This window comes from Myotis daubentonii, chromosome 9 (assembly GCF_963259705.1).
Source record: "Myotis daubentonii chromosome 9, mMyoDau2.1, whole genome shotgun sequence".
Taxonomy (NCBI): Eukaryota; Metazoa; Chordata; class Mammalia; order Chiroptera; family Vespertilionidae; genus Myotis; species Myotis daubentonii.
The window spans coordinates 81,096,931-81,103,066 of NC_081848.1; positions in this window are offsets into that span (position 1 = coordinate 81,096,931).

Below are 6,136 nucleotides of genomic sequence, written 5' to 3' on the forward strand. Positions count from 1 at the left end.
AGAGCAGCCAGGGCTGTGCTGAGGGCAGCAGGGAGCCGACGGTGCCCCCCTCCCACCCGCCCACCCGCACGCTTCCACTCGGGACTGGACATGCTTACACAGGTGCCAGGTGAGATTTCAACAGACCAAACACAAGATCGAACTAAATAGCACTTTTTCGCAAATGTCACAACTGCTTTCCTAGAATAGTTTGTTTTTCAACCTTCACAGGGGAAAGACACCAGGAAGTAGACTCTGGGGCTTGCTTTGTGCTAAACAAGTCAGACGCCAGCTTATGCCACATTCTGGTGTGGGCAAGGCAGCGAACGGTGTCCGCTGCTCACCACGGCACGCTCGGAGGCCAGCCTTACCGACTTGCGCAGCAGGAACTCTCAGCCCACCTCCCCAGACTGAGCCCCAGGCCCCAACAGCACGCGGGGGGGCGGGGAGAGGAGGATGGAGCCCTTGGGGGACTTCCTAGCTGTGAGAACATCAGAGGCACTCACACTAACCTGGCCGGTCCAGCCCCCGCACAGCGAGGCTCTATGGCCTATTGCTCCAGGCTACACCCCTGTACAGCACGCTACTGTACGGAATTCTCTAGGCAACTGTAACGCTATGGTACGTATTTGTAGATCTAAACATAGAAAAGATACAGTAAAATATGACATAAAAGATAAAAAATGGTGCACCTTTCCAGGGCTCTTACCGTGAATGGAGCCTGCAGGACTGGAAACTGTTCTGGGCGAGTCAGTGAGTGAGGGTGAATGGATGTGAAGACCTAGGGCCTTACTGTCCACCACTGTAAACTTTATACACACTGTACACTTAGGCTCCACTCCGTTTATAAAACAAGAGGTTAAAAGCACAGAGAACATGATGAAATCAAGAGATGTGGTAACATAAGATGTGAGGGGCTGCCGCTGGTACAACATGACATGCTGTTTTACAGCAAACTTAATAAGTAGAGAGAGTACACTCCAAGATAATGATAAAAGAATAGTACTGTATACCAACATGTGCAAGATTAAACATTACGGAGCCAGGAAAATAATAAAGTAGTTGCAGAACAGCATATCTTGCATGGCTCCATGTTCGAGCAGATAACAACAGGTACCGTGTAGAATGGCCATGGAGGAAAGATGCTGAGGGAATATCAATTGTCATCAGTAGTTATCTTGGGAAAGAAAGTATAGAAGGACTTTCATCTTCTGCCTGTATCTTTCTGTAGTGCTTGACTTTTAAATACAAGACCAGTAATTTGTAAAGGGATTAAAATAAATTATGCCACACCCCCACCCATACCACAGTACACAATACATTTGCAGTAGATTTCGGTCCCTTCAGAAGAGCTGCTGAAATGCAAAGATAAGCAGGGGACAAAGCCACCATGTGACATGGACATAAGAGTTACGGTTGGGTGTCCTCAGCCTCATGACACGAGTCATTTAAAACATTGAACTTCAAGAAAAGTATAGCGTGTCTCGGACCTCATGACGCCTATCAGCAGTTAGCCCACAAATGTTCCGCGCGCAGATGCCAAGAACCCACTGTACCCACTAAAGTCTCTGAGTCACTGTGGATACATGACACCCCAAAGAAGGCAACCGGCAGAAATTGCAGTTTGCTCTGCAGGGTGTTGAGCATATGAACAGACAACCGCACACTCAGGTATGGGAACTTGTACATTTCTCTGGAGGGCAGGCAACAGGGCAGAAGAGAACACTGTCACCCACGTCCTATGACCCAGGAATTCCACTTCTTGGTCCCTGCCCTGAGAAACACTCCAGCCTGCTGCAGTGGCGGGTGTGGACGGTGATGATAGCACAGTATTGTTTGAAACATCAAAAGATTGAAAATGTCCGTCAGTATCAGAACAGCTAAATAACTCACATTCATGTTAAGAAATACCACACAGCAGATCAAGTGAGTCTCCCTATTGTTAAATGGAAAAAACAAGTCAATAATTATATACAATACACAATATTTTCCCCACTTACATAGAAAAGAAAAAGAACACAATCTCATTTAGATGTGGATCTAAATCATGAGATAAAGGTGTGGCAGGAAACACAGCCAACGGGTGACACTGGGCACGGTTGGGGGTGGGTAGTGCCTACCTTGCTGGTCAGGTTTTAATTTGTATACAGCAACCACCTATCACTCGTATCATTGCGCTCAATGGAATCAGAGAAGCAATGGAAAAGTCAACAACTTAACTGTGGTATAGTCACATGACGGATTCTACCCAGCAACAAACCGATGAGCTACACAGGGCACGGTATGAACCTTATATTAAATGAGAAAAAGTCCAGAAGATTATGCACAACATTAATACCTTTTCTATAAAGTAAAAAGCAACTACAATTAAAATATGTACTTTACAAAACGCATTAGGTAAGAATTTTCTTAAAGTCAAGTGAAAAGCAAGTAAAAGGAACCAGTATGGAGGTGGTGATGGCCTTGGCCAGAGGGAGGCAGGGAGGAAAGTAGAGGAATTTACTGTCTAAAGTTCTAGGTTTTATATTGACTATTAGGTTCAGAAATGCTGACCACACCAGCACAAACATCAAGGAAGCAAATAAAAGAGCACGTTATATCATGAACCAAAGATTAACCCAGTTCTGTGTACTCAAGCTCTAACAAGGAGAGAATATTCTTGCCTTGAGAAGAGTATCACGGCTTCAACTTACTAGATTTTAAAACATAATGGACAATGACAGTCATTAAAGTTCACTGTATTTGACTGAAAATAAAAACTACAGACTAAAAATTCCAGAAATAGATTAAGGCAGATAATTTTAAGACCTGGAGTAAAAGAGCAAAAAACAGTATTTACTCAATAAAACTCTGATATTTCAACTTTATGAGTATAAATAATTTAGATCCACTCCTGGGTTAGATTCACATTATTCCTTAAATGGAGAAGAGTACTGACAGTGGTAGTATACACATGCTTAGCTACTAAAGAAAGTCATCAAAACCCAACACATTTATTGTTATTATTAGATTAATTTCTTAAAAGTCCTTGCATATTAGATACCTTTTGCTCCAGAAATAAAAAGAAAAAATGAGAATAAGTTTGACAACCTCACTGGCGAACACTTACCTTCCCAACTATACGAAAAAAATGTATGATCGTTATAAAAAATCAAAATGGAAAATTTCATGTAGTAAGTGGTTAAAGAGGCAAAATGCAGATTGTAAATTAAGTGGTAAAATCAGACTAGCCAGTAATTACAGAAATGCAAATTATGATTACTCAAGTACTTTTTAAAGTAGCAACAAATACTCCTAACATCAAATTTAGCAAAGAGTTCTTGAACATGACACCAAAAGCACAGGTAACAAAAGTGAAAATAGATAAACTGGACATGAAAAGTAAAAACTTCTGGGCATCAAAGGACACAATCAACAGAGTGAAAAGGGAACCTACAGAATGAGAGGAAATATTCGTAAATCGTGTAGCTGATAAGAGGTTAACATCCATAATACATAAACAATTCCAACAAATCAACAAAACACACAAATAACTATTTAAAACATGGTCAAAAGATTGTGAAAAGACATTTCTCCAAAAATATACAAATGGCTAACAAGCATATGAAAAGACGCTTAACATCACGAATCGTTAGGGAAATGCAAATAAAAACCACAATGAAATATCACCTTACTCCCATTAGCATGGCTGCTATTAATAAAGCAACAGAAAATAACAAGTATTGGTGAGGATGTAGAGAATTAGAACCCCTGAAAACCGTTGGGAGTGTAAAATGGCGCAGCTGCTATGGAAAACAGTATGACAAGTCCTCAAAAGTTAAACATAGAACACACATGATCCAGCATTCCGCTTCTGGGTACATTTCCAGAATAAATAAGCACAGTCTCAATAAGGTGTTTGTACACCCATGTCCACAGCAGCGTTAGTCACAATAACCGAAAGGTAGAAGCAACCCAAGCGTTCAGTGAGGAGCGAATCAAGTGGTCAGTGACGGATGAATAGTATAGATACACAATAGGTTAGGCAGGTCTTTTAAAAAGTAAGAAATCTGACACAGGCTACAACATAACCAAACACAGGACATTATTATGCTAAGATAACCAGTCACAAAGGGCAAATACTGTATGATTTCACTTAATATGAGGTGCCTAGAGAAGTCAAACTCAGAAACAAAAGAATGGTGTGTACCAGCGGCGGGGGGTGGAGGGTGGGCGAAGGGAATGGGGAGTTTGATGGGCACTGAATTTCAGTTTTACAGGAAGAAGTTCTGGAGCTTGGTTAGTCACAACAATGAAAACATACTTGGCACGACTGAACTGTACACTTACAGCGGTTAATATGATACCTTTTATTGTCTTTTAGCACAAAGTCCCTGCTTACAGCTTAACACTGACAGACACCGTGCGCAAGCTCAGTGGGATGGAGCCATGCAGCCATCCACTCACGACCTTGAGGTCACGGGCCCTTCGGTGGGATTGCGTTTTCCACAGAAAAACAAGCAGTTTCAGAGCATCCACAGGCCAGAAACCCAGCCGGGGAATTCTCGTGTAAGAACCAACCCGGAGAAAAGGCCACTTCCGACGTGTTTGTGGACTCTGGGGCTACAGGGAAACGTTAACAGAAACAAAATTCAATGTAAAACCCGATTAGGCCAGAACGTGCACACTGTTACCACTGAAGAAAGGCTCGGATCGGAGGAAGGCGGGCGGGGGAGGATGGGCGAGGGAACCAGGAGGTGGGGCCCAGGTCTGAGGCTGGGCAATGACGAGTGGCTGTGCCCACGCACCCCGATGCCCCCACGTCACAGACCAGAACAGCAGGCTCAGAGAGGTAAGTACTTGCTCCGTCTTTAAGCTGCAAGTGGCAGTCAGGGAGTAGAACCTCCCATCCCAGCTGCCACAGGTCCAAACCAGTTCGGACGGGGAGAAGGGAGCCACGGAGGTGGAATAACCAGGATCCCACTGGGAGACAACACCCACCTGCCCAGAGGTCTCCAGTGGCCTGTCCCACTGTGACAGCCTCGGGGCTGACAGGACGCTGCCCCTCCATCCAGCCACAGGGGGGCATCACTGGGAGGGAGCACGCTCTGGGGGCTCCGAGAGGGCGTCAGGCCTGCTGACCCCGCACCCCAACACATCAACAGACTTCACAAACTCCAGTTGGATCACACATTCAAATGTAAAAAATGAAACCATGAGTGCCGCAGAAATTAATATTTATATACTCTTGGGGAGGGAGAAACCTAAGTGTTAACGCCAGGTGAAGAAACCAGAAAGAAGGACATATTAACCTCAGAAAAAAACTAATTTTTGCGTCTGAGACACATTAAAAAATGAAAAGGCACTATACAAACTAGGAAAAATATTTGCATCAATATAACAAAGGATTATTAATATTCTTAATGTAATTGCTTTTGCTAAACAATGAAAAAATGAGCGATGAAGAGGTGGAGTCACGTACACACACAATTGCAAATGGCCAATCGCAGATGTTTATCCTCACTGGCGGCAAAGCAGTGCTCACACCCACCCTCCGGAAGCCTAGACGCACAATGAGCAAAGGTTTTGTTTTTTTCAATATTTTCTTAGTGATTTTTAGGGAAACGAAGGGAGAGGGAGATAGAAACATTGATCAGCTGCCTCCAGGGCACGAGGCTGAAACCTGGGCATATGCCCTGACCGGGAATCAAACCAGTGATCTCTTGGTGCACGAGTCCACACTCTACCACTGAACGACACCAGCCAGGCAGAGCAAAGGGTTTAATATGATACATATGATACCTGTTCTGAGAAAAAGGGGAGCCAGGTACCTCACTGGTGAGATGGCTAATGTAGAAATCCCTCCCTAGATGGTGAATTAGCAACAGGAACCTAAAGCCTGATATAGGCATTTCACAGGCAGGAATGCATTCATGTCACCCAAGGAAATAACATCGAATGTAGCAAGTTTGAGCTACAGGGAAGGTCATCACAGCATAACTCCCCAAGAGGGAAAAAAACTCCGAAAGATGCCATATATGTCCTCTAAAAGAGGGTGTTTACATTGATACAGCCATACCATGGAACATTCTGTCACCGCTACAAAAGATGCTTCAAAATGACCAAAGATGTCCACTTATATTATATGGAAAAGGCTGCAGAACAGAATTTACAGTAT